Raw genomic sequence first — 20513 nt, 5'->3', positions numbered from 1 at the left:
ATGCTTCCAATGCATATTTTTAAAGGCTGTCCTATTTGAATTTGCATTTACGCATTTTATTTTATAGTATAAGAAAAGCTTCAATAAAATCAGTAACAACTTTCCTTTTGAGCCCAAAATTGTTATCCTTTGGCTTCTTATAGCAAAAGCTTATTAACTTTTCTGGCCCTTGAATATAGTGTGTATTACCAATACTGACCTCAAAAATAGTATGCTTCAGTGTACATTGTAAGATCATCTCACAATGAAAAATCAGGAAAGGGAATATGTGTCTGTGTGTGTGTGTGTGTACAGTAACAGAGAAATTTTATGGTTTCCTTGACCTTATTTTGGCAATCTGAAAAGAAAACTGCTGGGATTTGAAGATGTTGTCCCAGAGAATTTATGTGTGCTGAAGCTGATACTTGGGCTTCTGAGCCATTCGCTCTGGCAGTTAAATATGTTCTAAAAATCTTGGCTCTATCATGCAAGATAGCTTTAAAAATAATAAAATAAACAAAAAGAAATTACAATTCAACTAAATAAGAAAATATTTACTATTTTTAAGAAAGCTAGGAAAATTTTTTGAAAGAAAAACATTATTTTTTACAAAGAATTTTATATCCTCATTCTGTCAGGAAAGTTATAGTTCCCTTTAGGATGAATGGAAGTATGGTGATTTAGTGTCTAATATCTGAAAATGTGTTATTTAAAATTGGACTGGGCGCCTGGGTGGCTCAGATGGTTAAGCGTCTGCCTTCGGCTCACGTCATGATCCCAAGGTCCTGGGATTGAGCCCCACATCGGGCTCCCTGCTCAGTGAGGAGCCTGCTTCTCCCTCTGCCTCTCTCTCTGTCTCTGTCTCTTAGGAATAAATAAATAAAATCTTTAAAAAAAAATAAATAAAAATAAAATAAAATTGGACTGTCAGAGCTGATTAGTTCTGTATTTGTTTTCTACCACTAATATTGCCTCCCTTTCCATGCTTTTGTAGTTATAGCAAGAATAAAATATATACAAGACTAGAATTCTGTCATTACCTTCTAATAGATCCTAGAAACTCATTAGGAATATCTGTCTTTCATTTTGCATGTGCTTAACAGACCTGAATCCTAAGACAGTAAAAGGCATAATAGGGAACACACACATGCACACACATGCACACACACATACACCTAAAATATGTTTACAACTCCACTGTCACTCTCCCATCTTTACTGCAACTTCCTTCTAACTCTGCCTTCAGTCCAAATCTCAGGGTAGACATGGATTTAATCCCAAATTAGACCTTATCTTAAAACCAGATGTGGCCATACTGGGTAGTTGGCCAGTATGGCCAGTATGACTAGTTGACCCAGTTATGTATGCTCCCATGAAATACTGGTGTTTCACCAGTTAACTGAATCCAAATGGTCAAAAAGCAATGTTCTTTTTCAGTTCACAGTGGGAAAAACACTTCTAACAAATAGAATTTCCTCAAAGTTTAATTTTCCTCAGATATTTTTTTCATATACAGTTATAGCCTACTATTTATCTGCTATGATATCTCCACTATACTGATCTCTTTAGCAATTCCTAGTACAAACTGTACTTTATTTTATAGTCCTTTGTCTTTTCACACACTATTTCTTTTGCCTAAAATATCCCTTCCTCCTTCCTTATCTTTCCACCTTCCTTGCTCCAGTAAAATCCTTCCCATCTTTCAAGTGACAGAATAGATGATATTTAATCTTGGCCTCCTTTTCTGACTATGCCCTTTATGATGCCAAACTTGATTTAGATACCTACCTCAGGTGCTTTAATTGAACCAAGTCCTACATTTACTGTAGCATAATCTCTCTATAATGGCACTACTTGCTTACTATTGTTTTCGGTAGGTGACAAACTCCAAGGCAGGTACTGTGGCATGGTCTTCATGGTGTCTTCAAGAACTAGCATTCATTCAGTAGTGTGACATACTTGTCTTAAGAGATCTTTATTGTGTGACTTGAAAGAGTGCTAATAGATGATAAAACAACTGAAGAAATTGCAAACAAATCTTAAAAAGTTGAAAATAATTATTATGCTAGTTCAGTAGTTTTTCCTCCATAGATGCTTGTGATTATTATCTTTATATTGCATACAAATTGTATAATTATTTTTCTCATGTTTTTCTTGGAAAAAAAATGCTCCAAATTTAACTTAAAATACAACTGCCTGGAATTTAACCACATAAACATGTTTGGAAAATCACTACCCCCAACCATTTCTTATTTTCCCTCCATCATCAACTCTGTTCAGGGCACACTTCTTTTGACTCCAGTTGATTCTGTAATCCCTTAATATATAACAATTGACAGAAACAATGAGACACTTTTAACCATGGATCTCTTACCTTCTTAGAAGAAGACTTACTCCTATTCTCAGCCTCAACTGCAAAGTTGTTAGAAAGAAGAAGCTTCTAGAATAAAATTAAGTACTGGAGTAATATGAGATATCATCATAGGTGAGTAGTAATATGCCATCCTATCTTCTCTACTCTTCCAGGGAATACATTTCAAATAGCTCTCTACATCTTGAGGATCCATGTGGATTGAATATACCTTAAATAAAGGACAGCAGTATGTGTCATTATTCCTTTAGGGAAGAATATGTTTAAAATTCGGTTTTCCTCTGTGAGCCTGAAGAATCCTCTTTAGCCATTGTGAAAAAAAAGGCCTTTATTAAAATGTCCCTTTAATTGACATTACAATGGCTATCAATAATACCCATTTAACGCAAGCAAGAACTATGACCTGGGGCATAGATGGCCATTAAGATGTCTGAGAAGGTCTAGCATAATTACTTCAGGAATGAGAATGGGAGTGATGGTAGGAGTGATGGTGGTGGGGGTGGTAGTGATGATGGTGGTGGTTAAAGTCACAGTGATGGCCGTGGTGTTGGTAGTAGTAGTAACAGTGGTAGTGGTTGTTGGTGGCAATGGTAATATTTTAGTGGTAGTTATTGTAGTGACATGGTGGTAATGGTAATAGTGATGGTGGTGGTGGTGGTGGTAGAGGATAGAGTAGTAGTACTCTTTCTGTTTAGTATTTTAGAGACTCAGAGAGAGACCAACAGAGAAAGCTTTTGTTTTCTTTTGCTTTGGCAAGTTCTTAAAATTTTATGGATTTTCAGTGGAGCCAGTTTTTCCCCATTCAATACAAGTGTTCCTGGAAGAGGGTAACTCTACGCTCTGGGGTGACACAGTGACCTTCTCTCTTCTCAGATGGCCCCACCACCCTCAGGTCTTCCTGAGATGGCCCTGGGGACAGTCAATCCACTAAGTCATGTGCAGAAGGAGGCCTCTGCATAGGGCCAAGCCCTTCTTTGGGTTGAATTTGCACGTTTTCTTTTCTTTTTTCCTTCTTGTTTTTTGTTTTTGTTTTTGTTTTGTTTTGTTTTTTTAGACTCTACATATAAGTGAAATCACATTTGTCTTTTTCTGTCTGACTTATTTCTAAGACGGTTGACTTTTTTTTTTCATGAAAATTCAACACTCATTCATAATTTATTTTTTTTCTCCAAAGATTTTTTTTCTTTAAATTCAAGTTAGTTAACATATAGTGTGGTATGGGCTTCAGGAGTAGAATTTAGTGATTCTTCACTTACATATAACACCCAGTGCTCATCACAACAAGTGTCCTCCTTAATACCTATCACCCATTTAGTCCATCCACCCACCCACCACCCCTCCAGCAACCCTCAGTTTGTTCTCTATAGTTAAGAATCTCTTACGGTTTGCCTCTATGAGGGCTAACCTTTGAACAAGCCCCTGACAAAAATTCTCCACAAATATGCAAGAGAAACTGAATATTCAGTTAATACTAAGAAAAAGTCTTCTGTTGATACTGAGGTGATATGGTGCCCAAGATATGGTGCCCAAAATATGGTGCTCAGGTCTGTTAAAATCATTTCTTACTGAATGCCATCTGCCATCTATCCCTCATTCTCAGTCCTCAGACCATACACATCACACTTTCATTCACCCCTTTAATTATTTATGTAGAGAACTCAAACTAAAAGTCATTCCCTCTGAGAAACCTCCCCTGACACCCAACCCACCATAGTTCTCAGGGCTTTCCACTCACCACACATTTATCAGTTTTAAACTACTTATCTATCTCTTCAGTAAAAAAGATCCTTGAAGACAGGCAAAAATTATGCTTTTTCATCTCTTTATTCCCAACATCTTTCACAGAGTGTGAAATAAATGCTGAATACTTGGATGAAAGAAAGAATGAATGTTTCCTATAAGATGGTGAGTTTCTTTGAAGGAGTGCATCACATCTTTTTCATCTTAGCTTTTTCTGTCCATCTCCCAATATTTTCTATATAGCAAGTTCTTTGTAACACTGGAAGAAAAATAAATTCAAAAGGCGGCTTTAACATTCATTTGATTTACAAAACAACACTAAAATAGGTAGAGATATTAACACCCAAGATCCCTTCCATTCCTAAGATTTAATGGTGTTATGATGCTGGTGAGGTATAATTATATGTGAGAAGGAATATGGACCTCCAAAGATGCCTTACTTCAGTCACACACTATTTCAGGAACAGAGCCCAGACTGAGCTCGCCTGAGACATTATTTCAGGAGTAGAGCCCAGACTTTGCTCCCTTTCTAGTTCTCCCTTCATAAAATCATGTTAACTTATACCTCATTTCTTTCTCTTCTGATGGGTCTTTTTTATATGTGGTATTAAGTACTTATGAGAACAATCCTCCTCCAGTAAGACATAGCATTAATAGTAGTTACACTATCTCTGTTTTTAGGACCCACTTTCTCCCCAGTTAAAGCAGAAGCAGTCACCTTAGAAAATAACACCTGCAAAGATAGAGAAAAAAAAAATGATTTGGTCCAGATGGTAATATTTGGCAGTTGCCAAAAGATTCACATGGCCAGAACTCTAGGCCAAATCAACTCCACCACACCTTTGCCTGGAGATGGGCTGAAAACAAAAACATGTTAAATTCCCAGTTTTATTCTAGTTTCTTTGATGTAGATTCTCACCCATTAGGGACACAGTTCTAGGACCAGAGATCAAAAAAACACTGGTCTTTATTATCCTTTGCTTTTTCCCTCTGAAACTGCCTGCTCAAAGAAAAGGAGGTGGAAGATTTCCAACTTGGGTTCAGCTCTCCTGAGAAGCTTGTGGTTTCATGAGTCTGAAAACAGTACGGTCATTCCCAAGACTACTTTGTCCAATAGTGTGCATAGGATCCCCTGCTCCCAAAGCAGAGCTCTAAAAGCCATTCCTTCCATGAGAGCCAGTTCAATCAGCAGCCAAGAATCAACCTTGATAAATACAATTTTAATAAGTGCTAGAAAATCAGGAAATTGCAGGCCCTTGGCTCTTGTAATTTTTATCATACAGAGTTCCCTACAGAGAGCAAAGGAAGAGCCAGTAATGTGTCATCCTTTCCATCAGAGTCCTACAAAAAGTCAGTGTTGAAGAGACATTTTTTTGTCAGGTACTACTGTATATCAAATGTATCCACCTCTTGGAGAAAAAGGCAAAATTAATTTGAAAACAAAGAGAAGAGTCTGTAGCAACACTGGCAGAGAATTAGGTTTATAAGCTGGCCCAAGAGTACTCCAAATCTACCATAAGGGAAACATCTGACAAAGAAAAATGTGTGCTGGCAACTTGTTTGATTGTAATTTCAATGAAAAATTGAAACCATACTTCCATGGGATTAAGCTTCCCTCATTCAGCAGAGGAGGTTCCCGTTAACAAATATGGACCATGTTAGCATCCCCTTGCACTTCTCCTTTTAGGCTGCTTGCCCATAAGTATACATTGTGAGCTGGAGATGGAAGAAACCTCCTCAGTGTGGCCCGAGGTGGTAGAATTGGTTTTTAGTATGCTGAGGACTAAATTGGCTGCATTGGTGACAAAAAGTAGACTTTTGCCTTGCAGATTCAATATTAATTAGAGAAATAAGTAAGTCTGAAGGGGTTCCTTCCAGAGAGATAATAAGACTCTCTTGATGGTATGCAAAAAAGGCCCATAGTTCACCTATTATTGTATAATGATGCTGAATGGAGGAAAGACACTTTAATTTATCTTCCCCATTGGTATATATCTTTATTTTTGTCATACACAAGAGAGCGGTATAAGGAAACTGGTCATGCTCTTGGTTTACAAAAGAACAAATGTTTGGTAAGGTAAAGCAACTTAGAACCCAAGGGGTCCTTCACAGCATGTGTTTGTAAAGAATACCAGAACTGTTTACAGCATGTAAATATCCCACAGAGCCAGTCAAAATAGTGATAATTAATGTGTTTAAAGATTAATGAGCTCAAGACCAGTATATGGTGAATACAGCTGACAGTTTAGCAAATGCAAGGGCTGGAAGATGGAATTATTTTGTCTATATTTTCATTTATTTATTTTTACCAGCACTGCTGCCTGTCCTGCATTATGGTCCCCATTGCCTCTTTTACAGTACTCTGACCATCCACAGAAACACACAAATATTGACCTCCTGTGACTAAGTGTTTCATAGAAAAATAAATCCTTGGGACAGAAAAAGGATTCTCTACTCCAATGAAATTATTTCACTATATAAAATATTGAATTATTTGGGAGTGCTTGTAAGAGAAACACACATCTGGTGGGAGGAAGGAAAATGCATCTGAAGGTTAATCCCTTATGAAAGGGCCTCAGCCAAAGAATCTTCTATAGATGTGTGATGAGATACACTTTCCCTAGGTAGCTCTAATTATGTAGAAAAATGTCTAATGTTGCTCTGCCATGTCTACATTTTATATAGGTTTCCAAGGGCAGGAGCCATGTCTTTTAAACATTGACTCTTTTCTCTGGCATATGATTGATGTTCAGATAGTAGAGTAAAATAAAATACCCTTTTATAGAAACTCTGCTTTTATACAATTCAAGAGAAAGAACATAAAAATCAGAAGCCAAGAATCTTTTCAATAAAAAATCAATAAGACTTGCTATAACCAAAGAAAAAGCAGCTAGAGTTTTAGATATTACATTAAGACTAACTCCAGATCCACAAATATCAATCCAAGCCTGATTTAAATCTTCTTCTTTTTTTCCACTTCTTTAATGAGTAACCTAATGGATTAAAATTATCATTTTATTTCCAGAAGGTGAATTACTATGAGTGTGAGCAATAGGAGGAAGCACTCCAGTAATTCCAACAGCTTTCTGCCCTCACAACACCTTGTCTGGCCGTAGTGGAAACAAGAAATAATTTATCACATACTTCTGAATATATAAAGGTAAAAGTCACATAAGGCACCAAAGATCCTATACATCCCTGGCTATATCACCTGATTCTGTTTAGAGACTGTTTTAAAAAGAAGGACAAGCTGTTCTTTTACATCTTTCTCGGTCCCAGAAGGCAGGGGACAAGCCTTGGTAGGAAGCAGTTTACATTAAGTATGGCCTATGGGAGAATCTCTTTTCTCTGTGAACAGCCATTATGGCTCTACTAGATCGTGAGGTTGCTTGGAGGCAAACAGATGAATGAAAATTCTGTTACCTTGGATAATTGAAACTGAGATGTTTTTCCAATGAACCTTGGATAATTGGAACTGAAATGTCTTTCCAGTGCACCAAAAGGCAAACTGAAGAAATGGAAATAACCAGAAAGCCATAGAATATGTGGTCACAAAAATGTGGGCCCTGGATCTGCAGCATCAGCATTATCAGGGAACCAACTCCAAATGCAAATTCTTGGGCCTTTTCCAGACCTACTGAATTAGAAATTCTAGAGGTGGAGCCAAGCAACCTGTGTTTTATCAAATCTTCAAGTTCTGAAACTTGCTAATATTTGAGAATCACTGCTGTAGACTAAGGACAAGTACAGAGGAGGGGTACATGGAGAACAAAAATGCCTGTCAGATGGTGAAGATTTGAGAAAATGACGGTAGCAAAAAGATGGAACAGTGTAGATGATAGTTGCAGACAGAGGACTGACTAATAAATTAATACTTTATGACCATAATCCTTAAATATGTATCCAACTTGATCTATAAAACAATGCTCTAATTGCATTCAGTACTTTTTGAACTTCTACTTTAATATCGAGTAAAGTCTAAAGTTTGGGAATTAAGGGGAGGAAACATGACATTTTACTTACTTGGGGACCTTATCTAAATAAATATCAAGCGTTAGAAACAATATAAAGATCAAGTAACCTAAAGATCAGCTTTGGGAAGATTCAACAAAGACTTTTTCTTAACAGATTCCAGTTTAGTAACCAATAATCCTTCTCCACAGGCCAATAGTTTTACAGTAGAACAAAGAATTTTAGTTCAGTAGATTTGTTAAGCAATGAGACAGCTAACACAAAAAAAGTGCATAAGTTTTGTATTTTTTTTTTTTTAGATCTTAAATTGATTCTCCTGGGATGGTTTACAAGCAATCCAATTAAATGGCAAAGAGATACATTACTTTCAAGTTTATCTTCTGATTTCAGTCTACAAATTCATAAATACAATTTTCACAAAAATATATATTTTCCAGCCCCATATAATTTGATAAGTAGGTCTTTTCCTTCTAATTTGAACCCAAAAAGCATTAGATATTTCCTGAGGGATCCAGGATTTAGCAGACAACATACTAGAAAATATATTTTTGAATAGTTTTACTGTCCTGAAGTGCTTGAATTATGCTGTTCCTTCCTAGCTATATGTCTTGAGACCAGCCCCTTATCTTTCTGAGGTACATTTCTTACTTTTATTTTTTTTTTTTAAGATTTTATTTATTTATTTGACAGAGACAGCTAGAGAGGGAACACAAGCAGGGAGAGCAGGAGAGGGAGAAGCAGGCTTCCGCTGGGCAGGGAGCCCAATGAGGGGCTCGATTCCAGGACCCTGGGATCATGACCTGAGTCGAAGGCAGACGCTTAACGACTGAGCCACCCAGGCGCCCCTTCTTACTTTTAATATACATATAATCACACCTTTCTCTAAAGGTAATGAGCTTAGATGGTATAATGCATGGTAAAGTCTTGGTAATGTTTAGTTTGTGTGCTATGTGGACAAAAGGTATGGCTTTTAAAAATCTAGAACATTCATATGCTTTAACATGTGTTCTTTTAGAATCATTTAACATAGGAATCTTTGAAGTATATATTGCCAAAATATAAAATATTCCATGGGAATCTTTGATTTTTTTTATCAGTAAATTAAATGTTAAATATAACAGCTAATTTAGTTTCTTCTGAACAACCTTAAAAAACTTCTTTTTTTGCATATTAGGTTTATTGGATTGAAATTGTTATTCATCAAGACTAGGCAAAAGTGACCCTGGCAAGCATTATTTTGGCTTGTGCTAATACAGGGAGCAATTGTAAAGGGGAATCCTTGGCCTTTTATGTTCACTTAGCAATTTATAGCCCGAAATAGAGATGCTCAAAGAGCTGTTTTACAATACCTCCGTCCTTCCAATACATCAAAAAGCCAGGATGATGTAGCCTCTGGGAAAAGAAGACATTTTGGGAGCTGTAAACAGAACAGCAGCCTAAATGCTCAGGTGACCTGGAACCACAGACAGATCATCACATCAGATTTGCCAAACAAGAGGGAAGGTCTTAAGACACAAACAGCTGAGAAATGAGTTGATCTGATGAACTTTCACATGATTCATGGTCAGAATACAATGAAATACAACAATGAAATACAAGGAGACCTGAGAGATTCATTGAGATCATATTAAACCTTTACCACTCTTTAGTCCCCAGAGAATCTAGTTATCTGAAAAATGTGCATATAAATCTGGTTCATTCAACCTTTCAATGCTATTTCAACTTCTAGGAGGAACACTGCCCCCTGCCCCACTTTGCTAGTGGCGATATTTAATGAAATGTTCTATTTAAGAGTAATGTACTGGGGGAGGGTAATTCTCCTCAAATAACCTACCATTTCTATGAAATCTGGCTTTGTAGTCTATGCTGTTGAATTTTACATGGAAAAAGGATTTTTTACATTGGGAAAAAATCCAAAACAAAGAGACTTGGGAAACAGGACTTGCTTCACTCTGTAGAGACAACAGAGGAGCTTCGCATTTGCTGAGCGTATACCTTCTTAAGTAGTTACATATGGTTTGCATCTGTTCATCTCTTGAGCGCCCTCTATCTTTAACATTTCACTATTTAGTGAATTTGCTATCAGTTTTAATTATTTAATAAAAAAAAAAACCTTTCCAAAATGGCACTTTTTGAGTTGCAAGCCCTGTATCCTTCACTAAAGTAAATCATTCTGTGGCTGTTTTAACGGGAACCTCCCGAGAAGAGCACTAATAATTCGACCCCATTCCTTTCATTCAATAAATACTGATTGCACACATATTAGGCTAAATGCTGGATACTTTTTTTTTAGTTCTCCCTCTAATTCTCACTGTCTATTAACCATTCACTCTATGCATTGACATTCTTTTGACTATTAACTGAAAATTTTCAAAAAGACCACATATTTCTATTGAAAATATTATTATTTATCATGTACCCTAAGTGAAAATAGCACAGGATGAAGAGTAGGAAGCTTGAGTTCTGCCACTGAATTGTTGCATGATCTTAGACAAGTCCCTTAACCTCTGTGGTGCTGGGTATCCTCCTGAGTAAAGTAAGCAGTTGGACCAGAAAACTGTTAAGGTTCTTCTGGTGCTGGGACCTGTGGCTTTTTCATAGAACAGAGCACTGTTATGATATAATCTCAAACCTCTGTCTCCAATGGCAATTGTGCTCTTGACAATTCCCACACAATATTTTGATTTCAGCATCCACTGACAGAGAGGAGGCACGATCACTTGGGGTGAACACCATAGCCAAAGACTAAGAAATTATTTTTATCATAAACTATGACAACTACTTCCTCCATGTTCAATGTCAACTCAATTTCTCACCTGAAGGTTAACCGTTCTGTGGTCTGTCAGCTGCACACAGTCCAGTTAAACCTCTGATGGCTGACTCCGGCTGTCGGCTGAAAAGGCAGTTAGAAAATATTTGGATCCTGGACGTTGACTTTGGGACTTTTCGATCCAGAGGGAGGTATCAAATATTATGTGGATCAGGCACTAAAGCCCTTCCCAGAATAGTCAGGTTTCCACTGTAATTGTGATGCTATAAACTGGATAGTAGCCGCCTCAGTGCTGTGTGCCTCAATCTAGAAGTCTAGAATGGTCCAAATGGCCCCTGGGGAGCAAACCTTTGAGGCCTTCCCAAACATAGAGCTCACAGCTGCCCCCCCCCCCCCACGCTGTGCACAGCTGCTTGTAGCCACCTTTCCTGACATAGACTTACGTCAGCTGCTCTTGGATTTGCAGGGCCAGAGGGAAATAGAGAAGGGGACAGAAAAGTGAGAGAGAGGGAAACAGGGGTTTTCATGTCCTGTGTCCTCAAGGGGTTATCATTTGGATAAGTCTGAGAGTTTTTTCAGGACATTGTACAGACTCACTGTGTTTCTTGGGATGAGAGAAATGATCCTCAATATGCTCACCAATAATGCCTGCAGCATTACAGAAATCAGGTATTTTACTTGGTCAAGTCCCTGGAGAGTAACCAGTCATCTTCCACCTTTACCAGCTCCCTCACAGACCCTACACCCCAAGGCCCTTTTCTGTCCCTCAGCCTCCTCCTCCCCAAGGCCCCCTCTCTCATCTCCCTCCTAACTCATAGTGTGTCTGTGGCTCCACCTGCGTGTCTAAGTGTGTCCCTTTCTGTCTGCCTTTCTATCTCTGACTTTCTTTCGATCTCTCTTGGTCTGTGCTATGTGTGTTTCTCTTTCTGTTTCTCTTTCTATTTCTTCCTCCCTCCCCTCTTCCCCAAACCACCCCTGACTGAGTTGGAAAAAATAAATAAATTTAATATTTCTAAAAGCATATCAATCACTGATATTATTAATTTTGCTTTTAAAAGTTACAGTGTCAATACAAATATATATTGAAAAGGAAAATAGATCGAATTCCTTTCTTCTAAGTGTCTCCCATAAAATAAAGGGTCAGGAAAGATTTGGAAATTCTCTTCTCAGGCTTGAGAATGTGTAGTTCAGAGGGCTCAGATGATGGCCACCAAGTATCCCAAATTAGGCCTCTGCCTCTGGAAACTCTGGAGGTGACACTCAGGCTTGGGAGTGATGGTGCATGGCATAGCTATAGCCCACTCACCTCCCAGGGTCCTCATTGTCTCCAGGGACTGGTGCTCATCTCTGCTCTGGAACCCCTCCAGTGGGTGTTTCTACTAAGGTAGCAGAATAGATTTGTGGAAATCGAACAAGCTATGGAATAAAAGACCTGGATTCATAATCCTTGCTCTGCCTCTATGTGGCTTTGAAGTTATTACTTAATTGGTCCTCTTTCCTATTCTTTATATGTGAAATGGAGACAACACTAATCTTCTTTATGAGATTTTTAAGGTTCTTGGGATAGTGAAATGATAATGCATAGTGTGTTAAACTGCTTGTTTTGGTTGGTTTGGTTTGTTTTTTTGTTTATTAATTCTGAGGTGCAATGGTTCTCAACTGAGGCAATTTTGTCTCCCAAGGGACACGTGGCAAAGTCTGGACAATTCTGGTTGTCACAACTGAAGGAGGATTACCGAAATTGACTGGGTAGAAGCCAACAATGTTGCTAAACATCCTACAAAGCACAGGGCATTCTGCCACATCAGAGAAATATTTGGTTCAAAATAATGCCAACTGTGCAGAGTTTGAAAAACGCTGCTTCTCAGAATGATAAACTTTTTAGAGTAGTCTATTTATATTACTATTGCATCATCATTTTATTTTCATTATTTTGTTATTTTCAATGTGCATTTTCTATATTTTCTCTCTTTGTCGCATCTATGAGGATGTTCCATACACTGAACAAGGGAAATTGGCCAAATTCAACCCTTGGGCAATCTAGCCCCCAGTATCTGTTCCTTTGACAAACCCCTGGAAAATAAATAAGACATTCTATATTAAGTTATAAAAAGATTCACAATCCCAAATTCCTCCTCATGATATAGTAATTGCAGGTCCAGTGACAATATAGATAAATTTATTCATTTGACTATTTGAAAACTGGTTAGTTCATTTGGGCAAGGCACTGTGATAAGGACTGGGGAGAAAGATTTAAAATAAATCCAGATATGATCTCTACACCCAGGGATTTACAGTCAAATAGAAAAGATAGAAGGCAAACAAAGAAACAAAAATTGTACAAATAAATATATAACTACAAATTATGTATAGGGCACTAACTGAAAAGAAATAGATTCTAAGAATAAAAATAAGAGGAGGAAAGGGGTGAGAAGGATTAAGGAAAGCTTCTTTGATTGACAGCTGTGTTGTGACCTAAGGGAAGGGTACAAGTTAGCCAGGCTAGAAATCTTTCCTGAAGAGAAAATAGCATGTTTCAGGGTTCTGAGGTCAGAAAAAGCTTGAGCCATCTAAACAGTTGAGATTTTGGAATACATTTGTCTCCTTATCATGAATCATTCAAATTCTCTGTGAAACTGCTAACTGCAAATGGCTACATTTCTCATTCTTTACAATCTCACAAATTGATAAGGTTTTGTTCATTGCTATATTTTTTTTTCTTTTTTGGAAAATATATAATCAAGACAAATATATTGATGAATGTGATAATGATCATTAATAATAATAAACCCCAAATAAGGGAAACTAGAGGCTATAAAATAGTCTAGCTAGAAGAGATGCCAAACTTCTTAATTTTACAGCTGAAAACAAAGGAATTAAGTGACTTACATGAATATCCCTCCTCAAATTATCTGTAAGTCTAAAACTAGAATTAAGGTTTCCTGACTCTTAGTTATCATCTTGTCCATATTTTAGATGCATCCCCAAATATGTCAGTGGCATCATAAAATGCTACAATGTTTTTCTACAAAATGTCATCTGTTTCCAAAATCATAACAGACACAAATAAATATATATATTTACTACTGGTCTGATCCACTGTGGAATTTTTTTGTTTGTTTTTATTCAAGGATTAATAAATACATTAACCAAGCAGGAGATCCCCTTCAAATATAAAGGTCGAAATATGGCCAGATTAATAAAAATTGAATTTTACTTTTTAATAGACAAAATAATATAGAGAAAAAATATTTTAACAAATTTCTTATATTTTCTAGATATATTTCATTTGGACTTTCAGATCCATTCTTCAGCCTTCTTAAATTTGTTATACACTGGCTTGATGGGAGTGCAGGAGTATGGGGGAGCTAGGGGTAGCAGACTAAACTATATGCACCGTATCAACAGGTTGCCCTCTGGTATTTGGTTGGGTTTGACAGATAGGGTAGCACTGAAAGGGGAAGGAAGGGAAGAGATCAGGATATTTATTAGCTCAGGCTGCCTCCCTGCAGGGTGTGCATGGGATAGCTGTATCCCTTGACCAAAGTCTGCTATCAGGCTTCCAATTCCACAAAGTATTCTCTCTCTCTCTCAGTTTCTGTCTCTCTCTCTCTGTTCAAATAAACACTTCCCCCGTCAGGTCTATAGGTGATAGTAACAAAGCTCTATTTACTTACTAACTGCAGACTACCACACAATCCTTTTGGTCTCCTTATAGTCTTCCCACACCTTTTTTTTTTTTTTAAAGATTTTATTTATTTATTTGAGAGAGAGAATGAGACGGAGAGAGCATGAGAGGGTCAGAGGGAGAAGCAGACTCCCTGCCGAGCAGAGAGCCCGATGTGGGACTCGATCCCGGGACTCCAGGATCATGACCTGAGCCGAAGGCAGTCGCTTAACCAACTGAGCCACCCAGGTGCCCCTCTTCCCACACCTTTGTAATAGTTTTATTTTTAAGTCTCCTCAAATATTCTAATTTAAATACCCATCTGTTACCTATGCATCTTCTTTTTTTTTTTAAGATTTATTTATTTGACAGAGAGAGAGCACAAGCAGATGGAGCAGCAGGCAAAGGGAGAAGCGGGCTCCCCACTGAGAAGGAGCCCAACGCGGTCCCAGGACCCTGGGATCATGATCTGAGCTGAAGGCAGACGCTCAACCAACTGAGCCACCCAGGCGCCCCCCCTATGCATCTTCAGTCTGCCATCTCCAATAGTGAACAGGAAGAAGGTATGGTCTATCATTAATCAACTTCCCTTTAGCTGGTCACACATACATGAAAGTCACAAAGTACAAAATCTCTAACTTGAGTTGTATCTTTCAACCCCTAGAGATACCACAATGAGATGAGGCTTCAGCATTATCTTCTTCACTTCTATTCATTACCCATTTCCTGAATGGGCCTGGGTCTTTGATTAATGCTTTTGAAGCTTCCCTAATGGCTATTTCTTTTGGAACCATTTGAGAACAAATCGCTTCCCTTTGGACTCTGTTGTAGGTTGAATTATGTCCCTCAAAAGATGCTGAAGTACTAATCCCCAGTACCTGTGAATGTGACCTTATTTGGAAACAGCCTTTGCAGATATAATCCAGTTAAGATGAGGTCATTTTCATTTAAACTGGGCCCTAATCCAATATGACTGGTGTCCTCATAAGAAGAGGAGGAGAGAAAGATAAACAGATACAGGGAAAATATCATGTGACAACGGAAGCAGAGAATGGAGTCAGGCATCTACAAGCCAAGGAGCACCAGGCCAGCAACATCAGAAGCTAAGGGATTGCATGGAACACCTTCTCCCTTAGAATCTTCAGAGAGAGCATGACCCTGACAACATCTTAATTTTGGACTTTTAGCTTCCTTAACTGAGAGAGAATAAATTTCTGTTTTAAGTCATTCAGTTTTGAGGCACATTGCTCCAGCAGCTCTAAGGAACTAATATAGATCCCTTTCTTCCTTTTTTCCCTTCTGATGTTTCATCAATCTTTTTACCCTTTTCTTCCCATGCCCCACCCCCCAACTCCCACCTCACCCCTTCAGTCCCTACCATGAGTGGTCATTTCAGGACTCTCTAGTCCCTTCTGTGTGAACTTAGGGCACTTAGATCTCATGTGTGGGCAGCTACAAAATAATCAGACCATTCATATAACCAGATGGGCCTCTCATGTGTTTCCAGTTCTAAAGAAAAATGTGTAGAAGTGGAGATAATGGAAAAATTTAAAAAGGCAATATGCTAATTTTGTTAGACTTGCCTCTAGCATAGTGGTTCTCATCCAGGGGTGATTTTTGCCTTATCCTGCACCCCCTGCCTTGACAATGTTGGAGACATTTTTATTGTCACAATTGTAGGAGGCTGCTACTGATATTTAGAAATCAGGGTGTTGCTAAACATCAACATGGCACAGGACAGCCCCCTACAATAAGGGTTATCTGGCTCAAAATGTCAACAGTGCCCTAAATATATTTACTTCCATCTTGTCTATTGAAAGGGAGAAGTGTATCTGAATGAGCAGCAATGAGAAATAATTCACTAAGCAGCATGAAAATATTTGTTCCATTTTGTTCTAATTCAGAGTGATGAAGTTCTTTAAGAGTCACTCTGAGTATTTGAGAAAAAGTAAAACTATGTTTCTCTTTCAGCCAGTGGTACATTGTCCCTCCCATGCAAAATCCCATTTTCAAGTCAATACATGTTTAGACCATTTAATCTGGAAATAACTCATGAATTTTGGCACAAAGTAATTACTTTTTTGCCCTGTTCTCTTTATGATATCTACTTGCCTTTAGAGCTTACAGCTCAGACATGTGTTTCAGTTCTTGTATCCTGTCTCCTCTTTTTCCTGTCTCTTCTCTCTTTACCCCTCCTCATTACTGGTTTTACTAAATTTTGCAAACTTGTGGACTTTTGAAAAGATTAATCTGCCAAAATTCTAAAACATTTTAAGGAAACCATAACTAACATAAAACATGTAGGTGTTTTTTCTCTAGCCACTACATAGGCTGAAACTGAATCTAAGTGAGTCTACTTTTACTAAACCTGAATAATTTGGGTTAATACCTACCTCTTCTCAATTAGTATTTTAAAACTATCTTGCCATGCTGTCATTCTCATCTGTCAAGTGAGAAACATGTGTTATACAAAATGTTATTTCTCCAGAGATTTCTTGATATATTTGAATTTCCATTTTTGTCCCTTTGTAACCATTTTAGCTTGATCTTCCTGAAAGATTAAGGCTAATAAGTGGCCATTATAGGTAACCATAAATCATCTACCTTAGATGGAAGAAGACTCTGGTTTGCAAGTGTGATTGATGAGGGGCACTTGGGTGGCTCACTCAGTTAAGCGTCTGCCTTCGGCTCATGTCATGATCTCAGGGGCCTGGGATCAAGCCTCACATTGGGCTCCCTGCTAAGTGGGGAGTCTGCTTCTCCCTCTCCCACCCCTCCCCACCCCGCTCGTGATCCCTCTCTCTCTCTCTCCCTCCCTCTGTCAAATAAATAAATAAAATCTTAAAAAAAAAAGTGTGGTTGATGAGCTGGGAGGAAGTAAAAAATGATGAGTTACTTATGTTCTGTTTTGACACTGGTTTATTGTATAACTTTGAGAAATCTGATTCATCTTTCAATGGAATGATTTATCTTCTCATGTTCAAAATAGAAATAATATAAGTGTCCAAAAAGGTATTTAGCCCACTATTTATTATAAATGAACTGTGAATATACTTTCTATATTCAGGTTGGAATGGTTCATCTTCATCTCAGAGCTTAATGCTTAAGCATGAAAGTGTTGGTTTGTGATAAAATGTCTTTCCCCACAGTGGGTCAAACCACATATGGACCCAGTAGTGGAATACAGTTAGAATGTAGAAAAAAAAAAAAAAAGAATATCCCACCCTGCTTTACCATAATGTTTGAAATACTGGTTTTAAAGCTATTTGAGTAACTTCAAATGTCTCAACTCATTGAGAGGACTACTATCCCTTTCTGTCACATGATCACATTGTCAAATGCTAAAATAAGTTTTCTAAGAAACAACAATGGAAAATCTGTTTCTTTTTGGAGAAAAGAATTAATGAGGTTAGGTGAGGACTTGAGTGAGATTTTTTGCATAAATATGACAGATTTAGAAGTCAAAATGCCACCCTCAATACTAATGATACTATTTTAATAATCACTGAAGTGGTTGCATTGTTGTAGGAAAAATACCAGAACTTCAAATACGTAGAAGTCTGCACAATGTTGAAATAATACATAATGCTGCAAAATGTGGCTCATTCATATTAGAACAAAAAAATAGCCCAACAATTTTTTTCAATGTATAAATTTGAATGACAGTTTGGAAATCCACAAAATATGCAATGATGACTACATTTCAAAGACACTGTCAATTATAAGACAAACTTATTTTAAGTACAACTAAGAAAGGGGGGAATCTCAATTCATTGTTAGATCATTATTTTAAGTACGAGTAAAAAAGAAAAATTGGTGCCAATTGAAATATGACGTAAAGCTATAATGCTTTCTAAGTACATTGAGTGTAAAAGACACCTCAGTTTGTTATGTTAAAATATGAAAAATGGGCATCTTAGAATGCATGAATACAATCGTCTATCTTTTTTTCAAGTTTTATTTCATAAAAATATATTGAGAAACTTTTTTTTCTACTCTCCCATCCCTTCTTGGGAAGCTTGGAATATTCTCAACCTTGGAAAACAAGAAGGAATTTATTGATGTTCTTTAAGGTAGGAAAAGAGACAACAGAAACTCTCTTAGCATCATCCTGAATAGACTTTGTTTATAAATGCTGGCTGGTATCAGGGAACCTTTGTTTCTGGTAGACTAGAGGGCCAGGGAAGACCATCTTTGCTGGAGTACTTACTATCAAGAAGACTGCTTACTATTGTACTAGCTAGTGAATTGTTTGACATTTTAACTGTTAAAACTTACCATGTAAACTAGTCAAGAAGAAGAGAAAGTATGAGAAAACAACTAGGTAGATTTAGTTTGGCTAATATTTGATTAGATCACTCACAAAGATGCATTATTTCAAACAATGAGGAAATTAAAGCATTCAAAATGGTTAACTGTAAGCTGCCACAGCCACCTGTAGATTATCAAAACTGAGTCCACAAATGCCCTTGGGTACTCTACACATCTCTAATTTGACTTCAGAGTCCACCATTCCTAGTAGTCTACTACTGTCAAGATTATTGCATTAGTGCCTGTAGGTTCTGCTATAACAAACATATCCCAAATCCCAGGGGTTTACCACAATAAAAATCTACTGCTTGCTCATGCAGCAGTCTAAAGGAGTTCCTGGCCCAAAGTTCTCCTGAATCTCTCTCTTCCACAGACTCAAGGGCCCAGGACCTTTCTAGTTCTGAGAATCCATATGACCTCCACTCTTCTGCATAATACATGTTTATCTGTTAAGGACTCTAAAGACCTGTTGTATGAAGAATGACTGTATAACTGAATGTGTGCATGGGTAGATGGATGGATGGATAGATTGTTGCCAAACTGGCATAAGTATTGTTTAAAGTAATCAAAGTGGTACTATACAGATCTCTAGAATATGTATTTTGTCATATTATAACTTTCTAAAAGTTCTTATTTTTGTTTTATGAGTATAAATTACCATTACCTAGAGTTTCCATCCACATGTGACAATTGATCTGAAACTAGTGGAAAGTTATAGTTATTTCTAGCTCTAAGTTTTATAACTACAATATTTTAAAGTAAAATGAATTATGGATCACAGATATCAGTAGCAAGTTTTCCGCTTAGATGTGGAAAAGAAGAGGATAAACTTAGGAATATTTAAATAAGAACCATTTGTTTAGAGGAATCCTGGACAATTATGACCTTAAAATTTATGGATATTTCTCAGAATTTCACTAAGTATTATATAGTATTACACTGGTACAACTTTTCTTAGAAAACATTTAGCAGGGGCACCTGGGTGGCTCAGTTGGTTAAGCGTCTGCCTTCAGCTCAGATCATGATCCCAGGGTTCTGGGATCAAGCCCCACACCGGGGTCCCTGCTCCATGGGAAGCCTGCTTCTCCCTCTCGCACTCCCCCTGCTTGAGTTCCTTCTCTCGCTGTCTCTCTCTGTCAAATAAATAAATAAAATCTTAAAAAAAAAAATTTAGCAGTTAGAAACCTCCACATAGTAGTTTTCTATTACTGCTATCACAAATTACCACAGCCTAGTGACTTTAAGCAATAGAAATTTAATCTTTTACTGTCCTGGAGGCTGGAAGGCCAAAATGAGTCTAACAGGCCTAAAATCAAGGTATTGGCAGAGCCAAGCTCCCTCTGGAGGCTGTAGGGCAGAATCCTTTTCTTTATCTTTTCCAGTGTCTAGAAGTGCATTCTTGGCATTCCTTGGCTCATGGCCCCTTCTTCCATCTTCACAGCCAACATTATAGCATATTTCTCTCTGATTCTCTCTGCCTTAATTTCTGTCACATGGCCATCTTCTCTTCTATGTCACATTTTCCTTTGCCTCCCTCTTTTAAGGACACTTGTGAATGCCTTTCAATAACCCAGGATAATCTCCTCCTCTCAAAATTGAAATCCTAAATTTAATCACATCAGCAAAGTCTCTTTTGCATTAAGGTAACATTCACAGGTTCCAGAGATTAGAACCTGGGTATCTTTAGGGGTCACTATTCAGCC

The 20513-nt window shown here is 37.6% G+C and overlaps 1 long non-coding RNA gene across 1 annotated transcript; it reads right to left on the bottom strand.

The window, feature by feature from the left end:
• Positions 1 to 3682: 3682 nt before the first annotated feature.
• On the bottom strand, positions 3683 to 11110 carry LOC135362988 (uncharacterized). Its single transcript, XR_010408612.1, has 3 exons — positions 10879 to 11110; positions 9412 to 9515; positions 3683 to 4349 (listed from the first exon to the last, which is right to left on the bottom strand). It is a non-coding gene; the product is annotated as an uncharacterized LOC135362988 (long non-coding RNA).
• Positions 11111 to 20513: the final 9403 nt, after the last annotated feature.

The sequence above is a fragment of the Mirounga angustirostris genome, unplaced genomic scaffold (assembly GCF_029215605.1).
Source record: "Mirounga angustirostris isolate CCGP_5_RB_7025 unplaced genomic scaffold, mMirAng1.0.hap1 SCAF_2, whole genome shotgun sequence".
Classification (NCBI taxonomy): Eukaryota; Metazoa; Chordata; class Mammalia; order Carnivora; family Phocidae; genus Mirounga; species Mirounga angustirostris.
Note: the sequence above shows the minus strand (reverse complement) of the source record. Positions and strands in the feature narration are given on the sequence as shown.